This window comes from Salmo salar, chromosome 01 (assembly GCF_965601325.2).
Source record: "Salmo salar chromosome 01, fSalSal1, whole genome shotgun sequence".
Taxonomy (NCBI): Eukaryota; Metazoa; Chordata; class Actinopteri; order Salmoniformes; family Salmonidae; genus Salmo; species Salmo salar.
The window spans coordinates 94,878,322-94,903,450 of record NC_138291.1 but is presented as its reverse complement, the minus strand read 5'-3'; positions in this window follow the sequence as shown (position 1 = coordinate 94,903,450).

Sequence of the window (25,129 nt, the reverse complement as noted above, 5' to 3'; positions counted from 1 at the left end):
CTTTAATGAACTTATCCTCTGCAGCAGAGGTAACTCTGGGTCTTCCTTTCCTGTGGCAGTCCTCATGAGAGCCAGTTTCATCATAGCGATTGATAATGATTGACTGGACTTGAACAAACTTTCGCATTTCTTGAAATGTTCTCGATTGACTGACTTAAAGTAATGGAATGGAATGATTTTCTTACCTTATTTGAGCTGTTCTTGCCATAACATGGACTTGGTCTTTTACCAAATAGGGTGATATTCTGTATACCACCCCTACCTTGTCACAGCACAACTGATTGGCTCAAACACATTAAGAAGGAAAGAAATTCCACAAATTAACTTTTAACAAGGCACACCGGTTAATTGAAATGCATTCCAGGTGACTATCTCATGAAGGTCGTTGAGAGAATGCCAAGAGTGTGCAAAGCGATCATTATGGCAAAGGGTGGCTGCTTTGAAGAATCTCAAAAAGAAAATATATTTTGATTTGTTTAACTATGGGCTAGGTGGGACGCTACCGTCCCACCTGAGGGACACAGCCAGTGAAATATCAGGGCGGAAAATTCAAAAACAACAAAATGTCATAATTCAACTTTCTCAAACATACAACTATTTTACACCATTTTAAAGATAAACTTCTTGTTAATCTAACCACATTGTCCGATTTCAAAAAGGCTTTACAGCAAAAGCAAAACATTAGATTATGTTAGGAGAGTACATAGACAAAAATAATCACACAGCCATTTTCAAGCAAGGACATGTGTCAATAAAACCCAAAGCACAGCTAAATGAAGCACTAACCTTTGACGATCTTCATCAGATTACACTCCAAGGACATTATGTTACACAATACATGTATGTTTTGTTTGATAAAGTTCATATTTATATCCAAAAACAGAATTTTACATTGTCGCGTGATATTCAGAAAATGTATTCCCACCAAAACGTCCGGTGAATGTGCACATCAATTTACAAAAATACTCATCATAAACGTTGACAAAATATATAACAATTATTTTAAGAATTATAGATAGTCTACCCCTGGATGCAACCGCTGTGTCAGATTTTAAAATAGCTTTACGGAGAAAGCACATTTTTCAATATTCTGAGTACATAGCTCAGCCATCACGGTCAGCTATTCAGACACCCGCCAAGTTCGGGGCAACCTAAACTCAGAATTAGTATTAGAAATATTCTCTTACCTTTGCTGATCCTCGTCAGAATGCACTCCCAGGACTTCCACAAGAAATGTTGTTTTTGTTCGAAATAATCCATATTTATGTACAAATACCTCCGTTTTGTTCGTGCATACAGATCACTTATCCAAAGGCGTAACGCGCGAGTGCGGAACGAGAGACGAAAAGTCAAAATGTTCCATTACCGTACTTAGAAGCATGTCAAACGCTGTTTAACCTCTCTGGGCTAGGCGGGATGAATTCGTCCCACCTACGCAACAGCCAGTTGAATCCCGTGGCGCGATTTTCAAATACCTTAGAAATACTATTACTTCAATTTCTCAAACATATGACTATTTTACAGCATTTTAAAGACAAGACTCTCGTTAATCTAACCACACTGTCCGATTTCAAAAAGGCTTTACAACGAAAACAAAACATTAGATTATGTCAGCAGAGTACCCAGCCAGAAATAATCAGACACCCATTTTTCAAGCTAGCATATAATGTCACAAAAACCCAGAAGACAGCTAAATGCAGCACTAACCTTTGATGATCTTCATCAGATGACACACCTAGGTCATTATGTTATACAATACATGCATGTTTTGTTCAATCAAGTTCATATTTATATCAAAAAACAGCTTTTTACATTAACATGTGACGTTCAGAACTAGCATACCCCCCGCAAACTTCCGGGGAATTTACTAACAATTTACTAAATTACTCAAGATAAACGTTCACAAAAAACATAACAATTATTTTAAGAATTATAGATACAGAACTCCTTTGTGCAATCGAGGTGTCTGATTTTAAAATAGCTTTTCGGTGAAAGCACATTTTGCAATATTCTCAGTAGATAGCCCAGCCATCACGGCTAGCCATTTAGACACCCACCAAGTTTAGCCCTGACCATAGTCAGATTTACTATTACAAAAGTTTGATTACCTTTGTTGTCTTCGTCAGAATGCACTCCCAGGACTGCTACTTCAATAACAAATGTTGGTTTGGTCCAAAATAATCCATCGTTATATCCAAATAGCGGCGTTTTGTTCGTGCGTTCCAGACACTATCCGAAATGGTAAATCAGGGTTACGAGCATGGCGCAATTCGTGACAAAAAAATTCTAAATATTCCATTACCGTACTTCGAAGCATGTCAACCGCTGTTTAAAATCCATTTTTATGCCATTTTTCTCGTAAAAAAAAAGCCTTTGCACATGAACGCTCACTCATTCGGGAACAATTGCAATCAATATATATTTACGCTCAGTGTGTCGTCGGGATCCTTGTTGGAGCGTCATTCTGTTGGAGAGTTTTGTCCGCGTTCTCTCTCTCTCTCTCTCGGTTAGAATGGATCTTTCAAAGCGACATTCATTAATGTCGTCATAGAATGGATGTTTCGTCGGTCTTCGCGTTCAATGATATAATTTCTAGCTGCAGACTATTAATTAATATCAAAGACTTGTTCTTATTCTGTCGATATCGATAGTCTAAAAGTTAACCACGTGGTATAGTTCACTTTCAGTATAGGAATTGGATGGTCAAACCTATTGGCCAACTCGCAATGGAGTGGAGGCCTGGTCTGAAGAAAGTAAATCAGGGTGGGGTTTTATAGTGAACATAGAACAGGCCTGGGTGGGGGGAGGTAGGTTGGGGGATGGTGCAAGGGGGGAGGGGGTCAACTGTCCTCCCTGTACTCAAATAGGCCAATGTCATGACAAAGTGCAATGTCACCCACAGACACTGTAGTTTTGATAGAGAATCAAAAGAACTACAATTCCCAGACTTTCCACTTCCTGCTTGAATTTTTCTCAGGTTTTTGCCTGCCATATGAGTTCTGTTATACTCACAGACACCATTCAAACAGTTTTAGAAATTTCAGAGTGTTTTATATCCAAATCTACTAATAATATGCATATTCTAGTTTCTGGGCCACAGTAGTAACCTGTTTAAATTGGGTACGTTTTTCATCCGGCCGTGAAAATACTGCCCCCTAGCCCAGACAGGTTAACACTTTTTTGGTGACTACTTGATTCCATATGTGTTATTTCATAGTTTTCATGTCGTCACTATTATTTTACAATGTTGAATAATAGTAAAAATAAAGAAAAACCATGGAATGAGTAGGGTCTAAACTCTTTGACTGGTGCTGTATATTATTCAAAAAATGACAAAAGTAGTACACTGAGCATATACCAGTCCTGTATTAGCGGACTGATATAGCCATCTGGAGTGTGCACTTTTATTTCTTCTAACGCCATGTAGGCCTATTGGTATCAAAATAAACACAACTGAACTACTTGCTATTTAGAGAATTTCACAAGTTTTGGCCTAAAAAACAATAACAATTGTAGGCTACATAGCAAATGTGGATTGTCATGCAGTGACAGAATGATAATTGAGATAATGTAAATCATTAATGATTATTTAGTTGGGTTAACTTTAAAAACAATCTTACTGTAGGCCTACTTCATCATCATCATCATCATCCTCTGCCTACATACTTAAACCCTACCTGAGCCTACCTGCCTCTGGTATGATGTATTTCCACCTCTCACTCTATCTTGCTTCTCCATCTTCCTTAATTAAATGAGATATTCTAACAAATCAATCTTGCTGGCAAAACGTCATTACATATAGCTACGTGTTTTAGCTCTAGTGTGGATATAGGCCAGTTTTTGTACATAATGAGCACCCAGATGTTTCGCTTCCCTGGAGAATAATGCAGACAGGCATATACAAGAATGAGCCGGGCACACACATTATAAGGAACATCTCTGAATGCAGAGCAACAATCTTGGTGGGAAGTGCATGAGACAATGCCACTGCATAGTACACTGTATGTTCTGTGCCACAAGGGCGGCTTCATATAGCCTATACCAGGGGGTCGACAACCCTTTTCATATGAGTGACAATTTACAAAAGATCTGCGTGCCAGTTTGGATTTTCACATAAGCATTGTAGGCTACTCAACTGAGTCTAAAAAATGTCTAACTGCCCACAAACTGAATCATTGTTGCTGGCTACTAAACAGAGAAGTTGTCCATTCAGCCATATGCCACGGAGCTCCTACCTGTACCAAGGCACTGTCCATTCAGTGGTGCTGAATCACGGCTTTGTATTTCATGATTTTCTTAATTCCTTGCAAGTTTGTTTGCCTTTATGTGTCCTTGTGGTTGTAGGCCTAAGTATTTAATTTGATATATGTATAGGGGCGCCGCCAAGGATTTTGGGCCCCATGAAAAGATATCACATTGGGCCCCACCACCACAGGCCACACCAACCCTGCACAATTGCTGTAACCACACACTTCCAGAACCCAATTGACAAATTCAAAGCTTTAAATAACTCTACCTTTGCAGGCTTCCAACTCTCTTGTAGTCCAATATTTACTGAACAATATTTACTGACAATGAGCTGTGAAAATTTAACACTGTGCAGACATGCACGCAACATTCTTTAAACAATGGAATTCACTATTTGATACAATACTGATACCCTCTATAAGAAATATGCTAAAGACCATCTTTTACAGTCTAAATGTAATGCTAATGGTAAAATTCTTGAATGGAAAATTCTCTTATCATTAATGAATAACTTGAAATAAATATAACTTAAATATACATTAACCTCTTCAATTAAAATAAACTCACATTGTCATCTATAGAATGATGTAGCAAACAAAAGAATGCAATCAGCAGCAGATTTTTTTAACCAAGTATTACATACCAACTAGAAAATAAGCAGCTGGAAAAGTGGAAATGGAAAATGGAAAACAAAATGGAAATGGAAATGAAAAGGCCTGATGGTGGTGCTAGAGGAGAGGTCAAGTGGTCACGAAATCAACAGGGTTCTTCCACTTGGGTTCTTCATTGTGCACAACAAATGCTATGGCAATCCAGCCATTACTTTGAGATATATCTTGTTCTCCGTCTGTTCTCAGTCTTGTTCTCAGCCTGTGGGCATCATGTGTGTAGTGATCCAATATCCATAGCCATGTAATTTAACAGTTATCACTGGCCCTTGCTCAGCCTTACTCACCAAAAGCCCAGCACAGAGCCTTGCTAGCAAAGTCATTAATCAGCTTGTTTTTCGACAACCTCACTTTGACTGTCTCTATATGTGCACCTTCTCTCATTTGCTCCATCCTCATCATCTGAATTGGTACTGCTGTCTTTCACCTCTTCCTCCACTTCCACACTCCTCCCTGACAAAACTGTATCACTTGAAGAGGGTCCTGGCTCTGTAGAGTGTACATGACGCATATGATAATATGTCCTATAATATAATACCATTTGTAATAACATCATAACCAAAATTTCAGTTACTACCATTTTGTTGACTTACATTTTTTCCGTATTGCATGCAGTTAATTTAACATCACTGAATCCTGCAGAATATTGACCCAAATTACCTGCAGTTGCATATCACCACCACTAGACATCAGTAAAGGACCATTTTTCAGTCTGCATCAAAGCCATGAAGACATACCTTGGCCATATGACTTGAAGGTATTATTTTAAACTTGGCTGTCACTTATAAAGACTGAGTCACTCAATGCTTCAAACTGTCCCGCATCCAATACAGACTATAGGCTGTTTTTGTTTCATATAATGATCATTATTTAATTTAATTTTTTTAACCTTTATTTAACCAGGTAGGCTAGTTGAGAACAAGTTCTCATTTGCAACTGCGACCTGGCCAAGATAAAGCATAGCAATTCGACACATACAACAACACAGAGTTACACATGGAATAAACAAAACATACAGTCAATAATACAGTAGAAAAAAAAGAAAACAAAAAAGTCTATATACAGTGACTGCATATGAGGTAAGATAAGGGAGTTAAGGCAATAAATAGGCCATGGTGGCAAAGTAATTACAATATAGCAATTAAACACTGGATGGTAGATGTGCAGAAGATGAATGTGCAAGTAGAGATACTGGGGTGCAAAGGAGCAAGATAAATAAAATAAATACAGAATGGGGATGAGGTAGATAGATGGGCTGTTTACAGATGGGCTATGTACAGGTGCAGTGATCTGTGAGCTGCTCTGACAGCTGGTGCTTAAAGCTAGTGAGGGAGATATGAGTCTCCAGCCTCTGTGATTTTTGCAGTTTGTTCCAGCATGTGTGGAAAAATAATTACAATGTCTGAATTCTTATCATTGAAAAGGATTTAATCTTTTTTCTTTTTTCATAATAATAAAAAAATAATTGTTCCTCTGCCAAGTTCTCTGAGGTGTGTCTGTTGCTGAACTAAAAGCAGTCCAGAAGACAGCTAGACATCGATTTTTTTTAAATAAATGACATGTAAGAAGTGGTTACCCTTGATGTCCAGCAGTCAGTGGTAAACTGACTGCAGTAGCTGCAGTAGCTTTTTGGACTCCTTCCCGCTCTGAAGCCTGTGTGCTCTTGTACAGTTGTGGAATAAGTGATTTTGAAAGGGTTTTCCTGCTTGGAATTGTGTTGATTGGATTTAGACTATTGCTATAATTTCTAAAACCTCTGTCCTCCATGATCAAAAATGGGGGATATTGGTGGCAATCATTTTAGCCAATGCATTATCAATTTGGCCTTCTTTTTCTGGAGACTCGGGGCTGCGGACCGTCGCTGGAGACTCGGGGCAGCGGACCGTCGCTGGAGACTCGGGGCAGCGGACCGTCGCTGGAGACTCGGGGCTGCGGACCGTCGCTGGAGACTCGGGGCTGCGGACCGTCGCTGGAGACTCGGGGCTGCGGACCGTCGCAGGAGACTCAGGGCTGCGGACCGTCGCAGGAGACTCGGGGCTGCGGACCGTCGCAGGAGACTCGGGGCTGCGGACCGTCGCTGGAGGCTCGGGGCTGGGGAGCGTCGCTGGAGGCTCCAGGCTGGGGAGCGTCGCTGGAGGCTCCGGGCTGGGGAGCGTCGCTGGAGGCTCCGGGCTGGGGAGCGTCGCTGGAGGCTCCGGGCTGGGGAGCGTCGCTCTAAGTTCCGGACAGGGGACCGTCGCTGCAGGCTCCACGCCATGGATCCGTCTCTGGAGGCTTCCTGCCATGGATCATCACTGGAGGCTTTGTGCCATGGATCATCTCTACAGGTTCCGGGCCATGGATTATCCCTACAGGATCCGGGCCATGGATCATCCCTACAGGCTCCGGGCCATGGATCATCACTGGAGGCTTTGTGCCATGGATCATCACTACAGGCTCCAGGCCATGGATCATCACTGGAGGCTTCGTGCCATGGATTATCACTGGAGGCTTCGTGCCCTGGATCATCAATGGAGGCTTTGTGCCATGGATCATCACTACAGGCTCCAGGCCATGGATCATCACTGGAGGCTTCGTGCCATGGATCATCCCTACAGGCTCTTGGCCATGGATCATCACTGTAGGCTTCGTGCCATGGATTATCACTGGAGGCTTCGTGCCATGGATTATCACTGGAGGCTTCCTATGTGGAGGTGGAACCGGTCTTACCGGACTGGGGAGACGCACAGGAGACTGGGTGCGCAGAGCAGGCACAGGGTATACTGGGCCATGGAGGCGCACTGGAGGTCTGGAGCTCTGGGCTGGCACACCCCGTCCTGGCTGGATTGTTATTTTACGAACTGGGCTGTGCTGGTGAACGAGGGGTACCGTGCGTAGAGCTGGCGCAGGATAACCTGGGCCGAAGAGACACACCGGAGACCAGGAACGCTGAGCAGGCACACTCCTTCCTGGCTGAGTGCCAACTCTAGCACGGCAACGGTGAGGAGCTTGCACCGAGCGCACCAGGCTGTGAGTGCGCACTGGCGACACAGTGCGCATCACCGCATAACACGGTGCTTGCTTGGACACACACTCCCCACGGTAAGCACGGGGAGTTGGCTCAGGTCTCAACCCCAACTTCGCCAATCTCCCCGTGTGCCCCCCCCCCCCCCTTTTTTTTTTTTTTGCCGCTGCCTCTCGGGCTTCCGTTGTTTCCTTGCTGTTCCTCCCAGTTTCGCCATTCCGCTTTCGCTGCCTCTATCTCTTCTTCCGGACGGCAATACTCCCCAGGCCTTGTCCAGGGTCCTGCCCCATCCAGGATTTCCTCCCAGGACCAATCAATCGGCCCACGCTGCTTGGTCCTTTGGTGGTGGGTAGTTCTGGTACGGCCGTTGAAAGGAGGGGATCAAAGCGCAGCGTGGTGAGTGTTCATACTATTTATTTAGACAATGAAAACACTATAACAAAGAAACAAACCGAAAACAGCCAAACAGTTCCGTCAGGTCACAGAATAACAAAACAGAAAATAACTTCCCACAAAAACCAGGTGGGAAAAGGCTGCCTAAGTATGGCTCCCAATCAGAGACAACAATAGACAGCTGCCTCTGATTGGAAACCATACCCGCCCAAAACATAGAAATAAAATTCATAGAATGCCCACCCCATATCACACCCTGACCTAACTAAACAGAGAAAAACGGCTCTCACAGGTCAGGGCGTAACACTGAGCAGATAGTCAGAACGAATATGTGTGTGCTTGAGCATTTAGGCCTATATTATTTTATTTATATAATTCGTTCTTTGAATTACTTAATTCTATTCATTTAAATATTTTGATTATTCATATCTTAATTTTTTTTAAACATTTTTATAAATAGATTCAGCTCTTCTGATATGCGAGCCGGCTCCCAACGTTCACCTACAAGAGCCGGCTTTTAGAGCTGACTCGCTCATGAACGACCCATCACTAATACGGCACGCCTGTGTATGTATGCCTTTTATTTCAATGCATGTGTAGGAATTATCTGTCAGAGTTTGCATTCCCAGTCAGCTGTTTGCATTCGCAGCACCCCCAAATACTTCACCCCCACCCACAAACTACTTCCCGTGGCTATGGTTACCAGCAAAAATATTGTAATCAGAAAACAGATACTTCTGAAAAAACTAGATCATTACTTCTATGATTACTTAAGAAATCATTAAAGATGTTTTCGTAAAAAAAATATTTGACACTTTTCTGTTTTCTCAATGACATTCAAATCCTCATTGAAAAAGGCCAAATTTTAAATTGTTTGCTTGAGCGAGTCTGACTACAAGTCAGAGACCACTATGATGACATACCAAATTAATTTGATGGATCGCGGCAAAAGAGCAGAAATCGTATATATTTTTTTGCGTAATAAGTCCTTATGTTGGGTGATGCTCAGGTAAGTATTTGGCTAATCCATACTGGCATATTTCCAAGTCCTATTCTTGAAGATTAATATGATTTTTATTTAATTGGATTGACTAGAATGAGAGACTTTGGCTTTTAACCCCTGTGCGGCCTCCGGCCATCCAGCGAAAAATCCTAACAAAATGTAATAATATTTTTTTTTCATTTATTTTTTTCAAATTCAGAATTCCACTTCCTGTTTCGATCTGTCTCGGGGTTTTGACTGCCATATGAGTTCTGTTATACTCACAGACACCATTCAAACAGTTTTAGAAACTTTAGGGTGTTTTCTATCCACAAGTATTAATTATATGCATATCCTAGCTTCTGAGTTTGAGTAGTAGGCCGTTTAAAATGGGCACGAATTTTTTTCAAAATGCGCTGTGGCGCCCCCTATCCTAGGCGACCGTCAAGAGGTTAATGTAAATATATAGCCGTATTCTGTTGTCGTAGAAAGAAATGGTTTAGAAGAAGCCTACATAACTAACCCATCAAGTAAATGCAACATCCCTTTATGGCCAGCCATGTAAACTCTAACATTGATTTATCCTGCAATAGATGTCGTTCAATTGGTAATTGCCTGCAATGACAACAAGCTCATTCCGATGATGCTGTGACACACCGCCCCAGACCATGATGGACCCTCCGCCTCCAAATCGATCCCGCTCCAGAGTACAGGCCTCGGTGTAACGCTCATTCCTTCGACGATAAACGCGAATCCGACCATCACCCCTGGTGAGACAAAACTGTGACTCATCAGTGAAGAGCACTTTGTGCCAGTCCTGTCTGGTCCAGTGTCGGTGGGTTTGTGCCCATAGGCGACATTGTTGCCGGTGATGTCTGGTGAGGACCTGCCTTACAACAGGCCTACAAGCCCTCAGTCCAGCCTCTCTCAGCTAATTGCGGACAGTCTGAGCATTGATGGAGGTATTGTGCATTTCTGGTGTAATTCGGGCAGTTGTTGTTGCCATCCTGTACCTGTCCCACAGGTGTGATGTTCGGATGTACCGATCCTGTGCAGGTGTTTTTGCACGTGGTCTGCCACTGCGAGGATGATCAGCTGTCCATCCTGTCTCCCTGTAGTGCTGTCTTAGGCGTCTCACAGTACGGACATTGCAGTTTATTGCCCTCGCCACATCTGCAGTCCTCATGCCTCCTTGCAGCATGCCTAAGGCACATTCACACTGTTGAGCAGGATGCTGAGCATCTTTCTTTTGCTGTTTTTCAGAGTCAGTGAAAATACTTATTTTAGTGTCCTAAGTTTTCATAACTGTGACCTTAATTGCCTACCGTCTGTAAGCTGTTAGTGTCTTAAAACCCTTTACACTGAAGATCTGTGAAGTTTTTGGGGTTTTTACGAATTATCTTTGAAAGACATGGTCCTGAAAAAGGGACCTTTCTTTTTTTGCTGAGTTTATAAGTAGTTATTTATAAAACCTTACTTAGATGTGGAAATGATCTTATCCTTACGCAAAGTCTAGACCTGACGTAAGTGATTTTCCTGCTGGTTATGTAGGGGTATTGCAGTTTGAGACGCATATGCGTCCAAGTCTGTGGTAAATTTTGCATTAGCTTTATGAACAATTTGTTAGGAATTATCAAAGGTGTGAGGAATGAATTGCCAGACGCAATTTGTTTTGAATTAAAAACAGGATGCGATGTTCTATAAATAGTGTGTCAAATTAGAAAAAAGTAACCATGGCTGTTCCTGCATTATTGGAAGACATTGAAAATCATGCTTTTGGAAGGGATAGAGTTTTCAGAGACCGGAATACATTCTTTTTTTCCCTTTTTTCTTTTTGCGCATGATGATCCATGGCTATTCCTGACTAAACCCTCATTTGTGCTAGCATTCTATAAGGGGAAATCGCTGATTGTAAGGCACATTCAGGTACTGTCAATTTTAAGTTAATATGAGATTTATAGATCACAGGTGCGTAAGTTACAAATGGGCTTCTTAGAACCTGCATAAGCAAGGTTTTTTATGCTCAGTATCTTTTATGAATCGAACGTAAGCACCCTGTTGGAAATTATCTTACGACTAAGTTCAAGTATAAATCGAAGAACATTTTTATAAATGAGGCCCCAGGGAACCAGCCCTTCATATTCTATTCATATCTATTTTTATAAGTTGAACATTTTTTCTTTATAAGGTTTTAAGGTATTTTTATAAAGTCAAAAAGTATACATTGGACATTGTACATGTTTCATTATATCAACCTAAATGAAAATGTTATATTTGAACTAAAGCTGTTTTCTTAAAAGATTTTTAACTTTTATGCAATAAAACACTTTAAAACCTAACCCAGCCAAAGCTGACTCCATACTGTCCAAGTGTTGGTATGTATGTAGGTTATACCCAAGGGCAGGTGAACTTGGATAGCCTTTAAACTATAAAAATATTTCCAAACATTACAACCACAACATCATATCTGTGTCCACAACAGAGTAGGCTTTTGTATATCATGTGACTGTAACGAAAAAAGCCGATAGCACACTCTGCTGTTTGTCTCCCTCCAGAGGATTTCTTCAGGTATTATTATCAGTGGTAAGAGATTGCTGCATCTACTCCAGCTCAGTCATCTGAGCACCTTCATTATCAGTCAAAAGTTTGGACACACCTACTCATTCCATGGTTTTTCTTTTTTTTTACTATTTCTACATTGTAGAATAATAGTGAAGACAACACAACTATGAAATAACACAAATAGAATTATGTAGTAGCCAAAAAGTGTTAAACAAATCAAAATATATAGTGTATTTTAGATTCTTCAAAGTAGCCACCCTTTGCCTTGATGACAGCTTTGCACACTCTTGGCATTCTCTCAACCAGCTTCAGGAGGTTGTCACCTGGAATGCATTTCAATTAAGAAATTAAGGTTTGTCAATCCAGAAAATGGCAAGAACTTTGAAAGTTTCTTTAAACATTTTTTTACTCAACTACGCAAGTCAGTTAAGAACAAATTCTTATTAAAGTGGCTAGAGATGAGTTAGTATGTTGGCAGCAGCCACCCAATGTTAGTGAAGGCTGTTTAAAAGTCTGATGGCCTTGAGATAGAAGCAGTTTTTCAGTCTCTCGGTCCTCGCTTTGATGCACCTGTACTGACCTCGCCTTCTGGATGATAGCGGGGTGAACAGGCAGTGGCTCGGGTGGTTGTTGTCCTTGATAATCTTTTTGGCCTTCCTGTGACATCGGGTGGTGTAGGAGTCCTGGAGGGCAGGTAGTTTGCCCCTAGTGATGTGTTGTGCAAACCTCACTACCCTCTGGAGAGCCTTGCGGTTGTGGGTGGAGCAGACTGCCTTACCAGGCAGTGATACAGCCCGACAGGATGCTCTCGATTGTGCATCTGTAAAAGTTTGTGAGTGTTTTTGGTGACAAGCTGAATTTCTTCAGCCTCTTGAGGTCGAAGAGGCGCTGCTGCGCCTTATTCACCACACTGTCTGTGTGGGTGGACCATTTCAGTTTGTCCGTGACGTGTACGCCAAGGAAGTTAAAACTTTCCACCTTCTCCACTACTGTCCCATCCATGTGGATAGGGGGCTGCTCCCTCTGCTGTTTCCTGAACTCGACAATCATCTTGTTTGTTTTGTTGACGTTGAGTGAGAGGTTATTTTCCTGACACCACACTCCGAGGGCCCTCACCTCCTCCCTGTTGGCCGTCTCATCATTGTTGGTAATCAAGCCTACCACTGTAGTGTCGTCTGCAAACTTGCTGATTGAGTTGGAGGTGTGCACGGCCATGCAGTCATGGGTGAACAGGGAGTACAGGAGAGGGCTGAGAACGCACCCTTGTGGGGCCCCAGTGTTGAGGATCAGCGAGGTAGAGATGTTAATGCCATTCAAATCAGCATTGAAAAAAGTTTAAGTTTGGTCTTCCTGAGCGAGTCTGACCACAAGTCAGAGATCACTATAATGACACACCAAATGGGTTTGATGGAAAAGAGCATTAATAGGCTTTTGTAGGTTACAGTCCAATCTATGTCTTCCAATCGTGTGACTGCTTTCGGCATCCAAAGATTTTTCCAACTTGAATAAATGCTTGGAGGTAAGGAAGACAGCAGTGTTGTAGTCTACTGCGATACGGATATAATTTATTATTGATATCTGCATAGCGCAATAATGTGAATCGCACTTCTGCTCTCTCATTTAGCTATTTGTCCCTTATGGATTGTGGTTGTTGTGGATGGCTGTTCACAAATCTAAATGTGTATTTGAACCAAATAATAGTTGAATTCAAGTTTAAGCTGCCTATCAATTATTGTTTTTGAAACCAGTAAACAGCCAGTGAAAAATGTACTCTTGCAACAGCTACATAGTGTGGATCCCAGCCTATGGAATAAAAGTGGGGCTTTTATTGCTCAATCTAATTCATGTTGATAATAAAAAAAATGCATAGGCCTAATGGACACATGCTCAAACTCGTACACTTTTGATAGAGTTAATGGTGGCAAAATGTAGTTCCTACATCAATTTTTTGACTCATAAATTATATATATATATATATATATATATATATATATATATATATATATATATATATATATATATATATATATCTCATCTCATATATAAACAGTACCAGGCAAAAGTTTGGACACACCTATTGTACTCATTCAGGGGTGTTTATTTTTACTATTCTCTACACTGTAGAATAGTGAAGACATCAAAACTATGAAGTAAAACATATGGAATTATGTAGTAAACACAAAAGTGTTAATAAACTGATCAAAATATATTTTATATTTGAGATTCTTCAAAGTAGACACTAATTGCCTTGATGACAGCTTTGCACACTTTTGGCATGCTCTCAACCAGCTTCACCTGGAATGCTTTTCCAACAGTCTTGAAAGAGTTTCTACATATGCTGAGCACTTGCTGGCTGCTTTTCCTTCACTCTGAGGTCCAACTCATCCCAAACAGTCTCATTTTGGTTGAGGTCAGGAGATCCTGGAGAATGTCATCTGATGCAACACTCCATCACTCTCCTTCTTGGTCAAATAGCCCTAACAGTCTGTAGGTGTGGTGGGTCATTGTCCTGTTGAAAAACAAATGATAGTCCCACTAAGCGCAAACCAGTTGGATGGCATTTCACTGCAGAATGCTATGATAGCCATGCTGGCTAACCCTTGTGTGGTCTTAACATTCTGTATACTACCCTTGTCCTCAGCGTAAAAATGACCCGCCTTCGCTAAACCCCTATAATAAAGCAGCTTAACTAACCTGTTGGGGATAGGGGGCAGTATTTGCACGGCCGGATAAAAAAACGTACCCGATTTAATCTGGTTACTACTCCTGCCCAGTAACTAGAATATGCATATAATTAGTAGATTTGGATAGAAAACACTCTGAAGTTTCTAAAACTGTTTGAATGGAGTATAACAGAGTATAACAGAACTCATATGGGAGTCAAAACCCTGAGACAAATCCTAACAGGAAGTGGAAATCTGATTTGTGGAATCACTTCAAGCCTTTGCCATTGAAACACACAGGGACTTATTAATCATTTAGCACTTCCTAAGGCTTCCACTAGATGTCAACAGTCTTTACAAAGTCGTTTGAGTCTTCTATGGTAGAAACTGACCCAAAGAGAGGCTTGGGAAGATGGTCACAGGGGGAGGGCCATTACTACTATGACGCGGGCGCCCATGGGAACCCTTTTTTTCCCGAAACGTTTAGTAAGACAATGCAATCGTCCGCCTTGAATATTATTGAAGCTCTGGTTGAATAAGGCCCTAAAGATTTATGTTATACAACGTTTGACATGTTTGAACGAACGTAAATATATATTTTTTGCACATTTGTGATGACAAGTCCCGCACGCTTCAGTACATTATGAGTAGCCTTCGGAAAGCGCTAACAAGAAGTAACTATTGGGACATAAATGATTAACTTTTTCGAACAAAACTACATTTGTTGTGGACCTGGGATACCTGGAAGTGCCTTCTGATGATGATAATCAAAGGTAAGGGAATATTTACAATAGTATATTTGATTTTAGATGGTTCCAAGATGATGCCAACATGTATCGCCTAGCCTATTTTTCTGAGCATACCACATCGTTTATTGCAAAGTGTGATTTCCCAGTAAAGTTATTTTTAAATCTGGCAATGCGGTTGCATTCACGAGATGTTAATCTATAATTCTTTGAATGACAATATTACATTTTAGCAATGTTTTCGAATAGTAATTTTGTAAATTGTAGCGTTGATTCACCGGAAGCATTTGAGTGAAAATATTTTCTGAATGTCACGCGCCGATGTAAAATGCTGTTTTTATATATAAATATGAACTTTATCGAACAAAAAAATGCATGTATTGTGTAACATGATGTCCTAGGAGTGTCATCTGATGAAGATTGTCAAAGGTTAGTGCTGCATTTAGCTGTGTTTTGGGTATTTGTGATGCATCTAGTTGCTTTGAAAATGGCAGTGTGATTTTTTTTGGCAGGGTACTCTCCTAACATAATCTAATGTTTTGCTTTTGCTGTGAAGCCTTTTTGAAATCGGACAACGTGGTTCGATTCAGGAGAGGTATATCTATAAAATGGTGTAAAATAGTCATATGTTTGAGAAATTGAAGTTATAGCATTTATGAGGTATTTGTATTTCGCGCGACGTGATTCCACTGGCTGTTGACTAGGGTCCCACGTTCCCAGACAGGTTAACCTGTTGGGTCTAGGGGGCAGCATTTGCACGTCTGGATAAAAAAAATGTACCCGATTTAATCTGGTTACTAATCCTACCCAGTAACTAGAATATGCATATACTTATTATATATGGATAGAAAACACTCTAAAGTTTCCAAAACTGTTTGAATGGTGTCTGTGAGTATAACAGAACTCATTTGGCAGGCAAAACCCTGAGACATTTTCTGACAGGAAGTGGATACCTGATGTGTTGTATTGACTTTAAACCTATCCCATTGAAAAACACAGGGGTTTAGGAATATTTTGGCACTTCCTATTGCTTCCACTAGATGTCACCAGCCTTTACAAAGTGTTTTGAGTCTTCTGGAGGGAGATCTGACCGAACAAGAGCCATGGAACGGTGATGTCCCATTAGACACCTGGCGCGCTACTTCATGTTGGGTACCCTCGTTCCAATACGTTATAAAAGACTATGCATTCGTCCACCTTGAATATTATTCATGTTCTGGTTAAAAAAGGCCCTAATGATTTATGCTATACAACGTTTGACATGTTTGAACGAACGGAAATATATTTTTTCCCCTCGTTCATGACGAGAAGTCCGGCTGGCTTACATCATGTGCTAACGAGACGGAGATTTTTGGACATAAATGATGAGCTTTTTTGAACAAAACTACATTCGTTATGGACCTGTGATACCTGGAAGTGACATCTGATGAAGAGAATCAAAGGTAATGGATTATTTACATAGTATTTTCGATTTTAGATCTCCCCAACATGACGTCTAGTCTGTATCGCAACGCGTATTTTTCTGGGCACAGTGCTCAGATTATTGCAAAGTGTGATTTCCCAGTAAGGTTATTTTTAAATCTGGCAAGTTGATTGCGTTCAAAAGATGTAAATCTATAATTCTTTAAATGACAATATAATATTTTACCAATGTTTTCTAATTTTAATTATTTAATTTGTGACGCTGACTTGACTGCCGGTTATTGGAGGGAAACGATTTCCTCAACATCAATGCCATAGTAAAACGCTGTTTTTGTATATAAATATCAACTTGATAGAACTAAAAATGCATGCATTGTCTAACATAATGTCCTAGGAGTGTCATCTGATGGAGATTGTAAAAGGTTAGTGCATCATTTTAGCTGGTTTTATGGTTTTGGTGACCCTGTCTTTGACTTGACAAAACATTACACACAACTCTTGTAAATGTACTGTCCTAACATACTCTAAATTTATGCTTTCGCCGTAAAACCTTTTTGAAATCGTAAAACGTGGTTAGATTAAGGAGATGTTTATCTTTCAAATGGTGTAACATAGTTGTATTTTTGAAAAATTTGAATTTTGACATTTATTTGGATTCAAATTTGCCGCTCTTGAAATGCACCTGCTGTTGATGGAGTGCACCACGGGTGGCACGCTAGCGTCCCACCTAGCCCCAAGAGGTTAATTGAATTATAAACCACAAATCTATTTTGCATGAAGAAACAACTTGTCATTCATCACAAACTTTGTGAACATCAGAGTTTTCCCTCATCACAATACAGAAAGACAGCATTTAATCAGTCATAATTGTTATTATTGAGGTTTATTGTTATTAATATTATTGCTAGGTACTGCATAGTTGTAAACGTGGATTTTTTTCTGCAAGAAATAGCATTTGTATAGCCTAAGAAAGTATCAGAAATGTGCAGAAAGTAGTTTTGAATGCATTTATTTGAAGGGAAACAATAACAGTCTTGAATTTTCTTGGAAACATAGTGATATATTCTTCTATACTGTACAATGAGGAATTCAACTACAAAATATTAGTCTTCTCCCATTTTTTTTAACCATTGCTTCCACCCACAAGGTGTATAAACAACAACACTAAATAAGAATAAAATAAGATAATAGATACAAAACAAAAACGTGAAGAACATAAATCAATCAACTCTAATTAGCACATGTAGGACAGTATGCAAGTGTGTGTGCATGGACTTTGCAGATGTATTTCTCACATGTGCAGCACATAGTATTTGTTTTACAGTCCTTCTTTTGTGGGCAGAATTGGCATCTCCACCTCTTGCCTGCTCCAGCTGCAGCCTCAGGTGGATCAGGACAAGATTCAGCCCGCTGAACAGCTTTCACAAGAGCTGCAGAGGCTGCTGTGAGGGGGAGGTGCTCCCTTTGAATGTGTGGGGTTACAAGTGCCTTTCCCAGCTGCTCCAGGAACACCCTGTTCTTGTTCTGCTCATCAGGCATCCAGGTAGGTTTGATCTTGTTCCATATCACGAAGGCATTGTATGAGGACACATCAATTACATTTACATTTTACATTTACGTCATTTAGCAGACGCTCTTATCCAGAGCGACTTACAAATTGGTGCATTCACCTTATGATATCCAGTGGAACAACCACTTTACAATAGTACATCTATATCTTTTTTTTGGGGGGGGGGTAAGAAGGATTACTTTATCCTATCCCAGGTATTCCTTAAAGAGGTGGGGTTTCAGGTGTCTACGGAAGGTGGTGATTGACTCCACTGTCCTGGCGTTGTGAGGGAGCTTGTTCCACCATTGGGGTGCCAGAGCAGCGAACAGTTTTGACTGGGATGAGCGGGAACTGTGCGGGAACTGGCCCCCCTACCTCCGCAGAGGTAGGGGGGCCAGCAGGCCAGAGGTGGATGAACGCAGTGCCCTTGTTTGGGTGTAGGGCCTGATCAGAGCCTGAAGGTACGGAGGTGCCGTTCCCCTCACAGCTCCATAGGCAAGCACCATGGTCTTGTAGCATATGCGAGCTTCAACTGGAAGCCAGTGGAGTGTGTGGAGGAGCGGGGTGACGTGAGAGAACTTGGGAAGGTTGAACACCAGACGGGCTGCGGCGTTCTGGATGAGTTGTAGGGGTTTAATGGCAGAGGCAGCGAGCCCCGCCAACAGGGATTTGCAGTAATCCAGACGGGAGATGACAGTGCCTGGATTAGGACCTGCGCCGCTTCCTGTGTAAGGCAGGGTCGTACTCTGCGAATGTTGTATAGCATGAACCTACACGATCGGGTCACCGCCTTGATGTTAGCGGAGAACGACAGGGTGTTGTCCAGGGTCATCCCGAGGCTCTTAGCACTCTGGGAGGAGGACACAATGGAGTTGTCCACCGTGATGGCGAGATCATGGAACGGGCAGTCCTTCCCCAGGAGGAAGAGCATCTCCGTCTTGCCGAGGTTCAGCTTGATGTTATGGAAGATGACCAGGGGAAGTCATCCTCCTGCAGCTGTAAGTTCCAATCACCTTGTCCAGGTTGTCCACAACTCCTTTGTTGTGGTTGTAGTCCAGGATGATGGCTGGCTTCCTGTCCTCACGATCACTGATTTCAGCCGTTTTGTGCAGTGTGCTCAGGAGGACCACATTCTTGTTCCTCTTTGGGAGGTAAGAAACTAAAGTGGTAATGGGGGTGAAGGCACACTTTGATGAGAAGGCCTCTCTCTCCCTTGTTGCAAGGAGTGCAGGGGGAGCTCAGGCTGGTTCTTTCCAACTGTGCCAACCATGGTGATCTTCCTCTTCAGGAGCTGCTGGCTGAGTTCATAAGAGTTGAAGAAATTGTCACACGTGACATTGTGCCCCCTCAGTCCATCTGTCACATCTAGCACAACCCGCATCCCCCGGTTCATCTCCTGGCCTCCACTGGTCGGCTTCCCTGTGTAGACTTGCATCTTCCAAGCATAGCTGGATTGAGCTTCACAGGCCACCCATATCTCTGTTCATCATATATGCATAGTCACTTTAACCATATCTACATACTACCTCAATCAGCCTGACTATGTATATTAATCTGAGAGTGGTTACATTTCTCCAGGCCCATCCCTCAGCTTTTTACCAAAACAGAGGGGAAACATTTTGTTATTGTTTCATCTATGGATTTTCCCTTTAAACAGCTGCATATTATCAAGATATCTAAGTGTCACCAGCAAAAAGGTAAATAGGCCAATAGCAAATGCCAAATATGACATTCATTTTTCACATGTAAATAGCACTTTTAACTAGTGTTTAAAGCATGCCATTCCATGAGCGCAGCGTTTATTTTTCAACTTGAATCAATGACCCCAATCAGTCCTCCATGATCACAAAATCATAAACAACAGAGCAGGGCTGGCTAATAAGTCCTTAGTTTTCGGTTATGATCAGGTAAAACAATTTGGCAAATCTATACTTCCATATTTCCAAGTCCTATTCTTGAATATCAAAAGGTATAACATTTTTTGTAATGACTGGAATTCTGAGAGACTTTGGTTTTTAATGTAAAGATATAATTTAATCGTATTATTATATGTAGTAGAGAGCGATGGGTTAGAAGAAGCCTACATAACCCACCCATAAAGTAAAATTTTACATCCATATATGGCCAGCTATGTAAACTTTAACATTGATATATCCTGCAATAAATGTCGTTCAATTGGTAAAATACCTTTTTGTCTTCTTCTTATGCCTCTTAAGGGAGAAGTAATCGAAAAGTAACTGAATGTAATCTGATTACCTGACTGAGTTTGGGTAATCCAAAAGTTACATTCCTAATTGCAAGTTTGGACAGGCAAATAGTAACTGTAACTGATTACATTTAGAAAGTAACCTACCCAACCCACCCAACCCAAAACCCACCCACACAGAGAGAGAGAGCAATAAGATAATGACATTACATAACCAAAACATTGGACTTAACTGGTAAGTAGACCCACAGGCTTTAAATCAGGCTAAAGGAACAGGAAAATACAGGAATATGAAGCAGAGATAAATTGGAGACAGATCTGGGATCAGGGATAATAAGAGGTTCAAATTAAACTGCCTAACTGTCATGGCTCCTGCATGCACTGCTGCTTGAAGGGTTCCATTCAGCTCAGAATAACATCTGAAAAATAGCTGCATTAAAAGGTTATCCGGGTTTGGTACATACATTTTTGGACTTTTAAGTTAATACCTGTTGGGGCTACAGGTTAGCAATGAACCCCGAGTCGGGATTGCTAACAAGGCTGGAAATTCAAAACATCAAAAATCTAATAATTTCAATTTCTCAAACAATCAACTATTTTACACAATTTAAATGATAAACATCTCCTTAATCTAACCACATTGTTCGATTTTCAAAGAGGCTTTACGGCAAAAGCATAAAGTTAGATTATGTTAGGACAGTACATAGCCACAAAAGTACAAACATCCATTTTCAATTTCAATTGGTTGGTCAGGGCGTGAGTAGGGGTGGGCATTCTATGTCCTTTTTTCTATGCTTTGTGTTTCTTTGTTTTGACCTGGTGTGGCTCTCAATCAGGGACAGCTGTAATTCGTTGTCGCTGATTGGGAGTCATACTTAGGCAGCCTGTTTTCCTTTGGGGTTTGTGGGTAGATAATTTCTGTTTAGTGTTTTGCACGTGACGGGACTGTTCGGTTGTTCTTTTGTTTTGCTTGTCGGATTTAGTGTTCAGTTTTATCATTAAAAATGACAAACACTTACCACGCTGCATTTTGGTCTGATTTCTCTTCCCCTTCATCTGAGGACGACGAAGACCGTTACACTACCGTGTGTGTGTGTGTATGACAGTATGTTTGGGTATGTGTATGTATGCCGGTGTGTGTGGGTGTCAAATCATATCAAATTTTATTGGTCACATACACATGGTTAGCAGATGTTAATGCGAGTGTAGCGAAAAGCTTGTGCTTCTAGTTCCGACAATGCAGTAATATCTATCAAGTAATCTAACAAATTCACAACGACTACCTTATACACACACAAATGTAAAGGGATGAATATGTACATATAAATATATGGATGAGCGATGGCCGTGCGGCATAGGCAAGATGCAGTAGATGGTATAGAGCACAATATATACATATGAGATGAGTAATGTAGAATATGTAAATATTATTAAAGTGACGAGTAATAACTTTTATTAAATCAATGTATTAAATGTATTAAAGTGGCCAGAGATTTGAGTCTGTGTGTTGGCACCAGCCACTCTTTTAGTGATGGCTGTTTAACAGTCTGATGGCCTTGAGATAGAAGCTGTTTTTCAGTCTCTTGGTCCCAGCTTTGATGCACCTGTGCTGACCTCGCCTTCTGGATGAGAGCGGGGTGAACAGGCAGTGGCTCGGGTGGTTGTTGTCCTTGATGATCTTTTTGGCCTTCCTGTGACATCAGGTGGTGTAGGTGTCCTGGAAAGCAGGTAGTTTGCCCCCGGTGATGCGTTGTGCAGACCTCATTACCCTCTGGAGAGCCTGTTGTGCCTTCTTCACCACACTGTTGTTGTGGGTGGACCATTTGTTTGTCCGTGATGTGTACGCCAAGAAAGTTAAAGCTTTCCACCTTCTCCACTACTGTCCCGTCAATGTGGATGGGATGGGGGGGGGATGCTCCCTCTGCTGTTTCCTGAAGTCCACAATCATCTCCTTTGTTTTGTTGACGTTGAGTGAGAGGTTATTTTCCTGACACCACACACCGAGAGCCCACACCTCCTCCCTGTAGGCCATCTCATCGCTGTTGGTAATCAAGCCTACCACTGTAGGGTCGTCTGCAAACTTGATGATTGAGTTGGAGGCGTGAACAGGGAGTACAGGAGAGGGCTGAGAACGCACCCTTGTGGGGCCCCAGTGTTGAGGATCAGCGAGGTGGAGATGTTGTTTCCTACCCTCACCACCTGGGGGTGGCCTGTCAGAAATTCCAGGACCCAGTTGCACAGGACGGGGTCGAGACCCAGGGTCTCGAGCTTAGTGATGAGTTTGGAGGGTACTATGGTGTTAAATGCTGAGCTATAGTCAATTAACAGCATTCATACATAGGTATTCCTCTTGTCCAGATGGGATAGGACAGTGTGCAGTGTGATGGCGATTGCATCGTCTGTGGACCTATTAGGGCGGTAAGTAATTGGAGTGGGTCTAGGGTATCAGGTAGGGTGGAGGTGAAATGATCCTTGACTAGTCTCTAAAAGCACTTTATGATGACAGGAGTGAGAGCTACGGGGCGATAGTCATTTAGTTCAGTTACCTTAGCTTTATTTGGAACTTAGCTTTCTTTCTTTGAGATTGATTGAATATGTCCGTAAACACACCAGCCAGCTGGTCTGCACATGCTCTGAGACGCGGCTAGGGACGCAGTCTGGGCCAACAGCCTTGCGAGGGTTAACACCTTTAAATGTTTTACTCACATTGGCCACGGTGAAGGAGAGCCCACAGACTTCGGTGTCTGCGACGGGGCTGGTTTTCTTTTTTGTAATCCGTGATTGACTGTAGACCATGCCACGTGTGTGTGTGTGGGTCTGTCTATATGCAAGTGTTTGTGTGTGTGTGTGTGTGTGTGTGTGTCTGTATGCCAGTGTTTGTGGGTGTGTGTATGTCAGTGTGTGTGCATGTCGTGTGCATGTTGTGTGCATGCACGTGTGTGTTTCTATAATTACATTGGCACGGTGCCAGTGTTATTTACTCATAAGAAGGCAACAGACTCATCAGTCCCTGATCAACTACGTTATCTTTTAAAAGCTACAAATAGCCACTCGCTGGCATGTGCTCGCTGGCATGTGCTCGCTGGCATGTGCTCGCTGGCATGTGCTCGCTGGCATGTGCTTTCCTCTGTTTCTCTTTATGTATGCTGTGTCATCTTTTCCACTACAACAAGTATGTGAGATCGTTCAGACGTCAATGTAGATGTACTAGTGTCAAAGGGAGTATTTTCAGCTTTAGAACCATTCATCGTTTTAACGACCCTGATGGCTCTGCTTTATGTCTCACTAGATGGACAGAAACCCAGTTGTTAGATATCATGTTAACACTGATGTTCCCCATCTGTTTCCATCTGTTGTAGCCATGTTGAAGTCATGCAGTTGACAGTATAGATTGAGTATTGAGATGCCTATATTTCCTCACCACTGGAAACAGTTAAAATCAGCCTCAAAAGCTGCTCTTCTGTGTTGTGTTGTCAATCATGCAGAGTTCCTTGCCTTCCTGTTTCACAGCCAATAAAATGATTAGAACTTGCGAGACAGTGTGTGTTTGCATAAGTGAGGTTGATTGATGATTGATGAAGGGGGAGAAGGGGTTAGTTGATTTAGTTCAGGCACTGCATCAGCCCTGAGAGTTTCCTTTATGGCCGGGACATGATGGACACCCAAAAGGTCAGAGGTCAGACCTGTGTGACGATGACCTTGGGCTCAGTCTTGACCTTGGGGAACCTTGGGGAGAGAGTTTGGAGAGCCTGATGCCGCCCAGAAAAGCGGTTCAATGGCCAGGTGGGTCCAATAAAGCGTGGGCCACTGGGCTTTTCCCCTTCATGATGAATAACTGTCTCTGCCACTGGAGAGATGGGGGAAAACCCAGCCTGTCCACCTCTTCAAACAGCACTCTGGGGACGGCAGGGTTAGGTCTATCAGGGCCCATGAAATGTACCTGTTCCTGGGTTACACGTGATGAATAGAGCCACAGCTGACCGAGATCATGTTCTTCAACAACCACCGACCTCAGACTCCAACCCTTATGGATTTATAGACCCTTTGGGAAAGAGGTGCACCTTGAGCAAGGGTCACCTTTGAAGAGGACGGCGAAGTGAAAGCACAAGAACTGTGTATGTGTGTGTTGGGTGATATGTCTGTGTGTCTCTGCCTGTGTGTGCGTGTGTTTAAAGTGAGCAAGGTCAGATCTCAGATCACAGCCACCTTTCTAATCTCACCCAGCTGCATGTCCAGGCAAGTCACATCAGAACGACTTCCGGATTCAACGTTTGACATCGGGAGAATCCTTCACTACCGTCCACAAGGGGCATAGTGAGCGCCTATTACCATCTAGTAGGCTGGAAGCTTGCTAATGTGATGTGGTTGGGGATAGAGGAAAGGCTTAACCAGCATGCTAGGGCGTTGTGGTTGGGGATAGAGGAAAAGTTTAACCAGAATGTTAGGGCATAGTGGTTGGGGATAGAGGAACGGCTTAACCAGCTTGCTAGGGCGTTGTGGTTGGGGATAGAGGAAAGGATTAACCAGAATATTAGTGCATTGTGGTTGGGGATAGAGGAATGGCTTAATGCGAGTGTAGCAAAATGCTTGTGCTTCTAGTACCGACCATGCAGTAATATCTAACAATTAATCTAACAATTTCACAACAACTACCTTATACACAGAAGTGTAAAGGAATGAATAAGA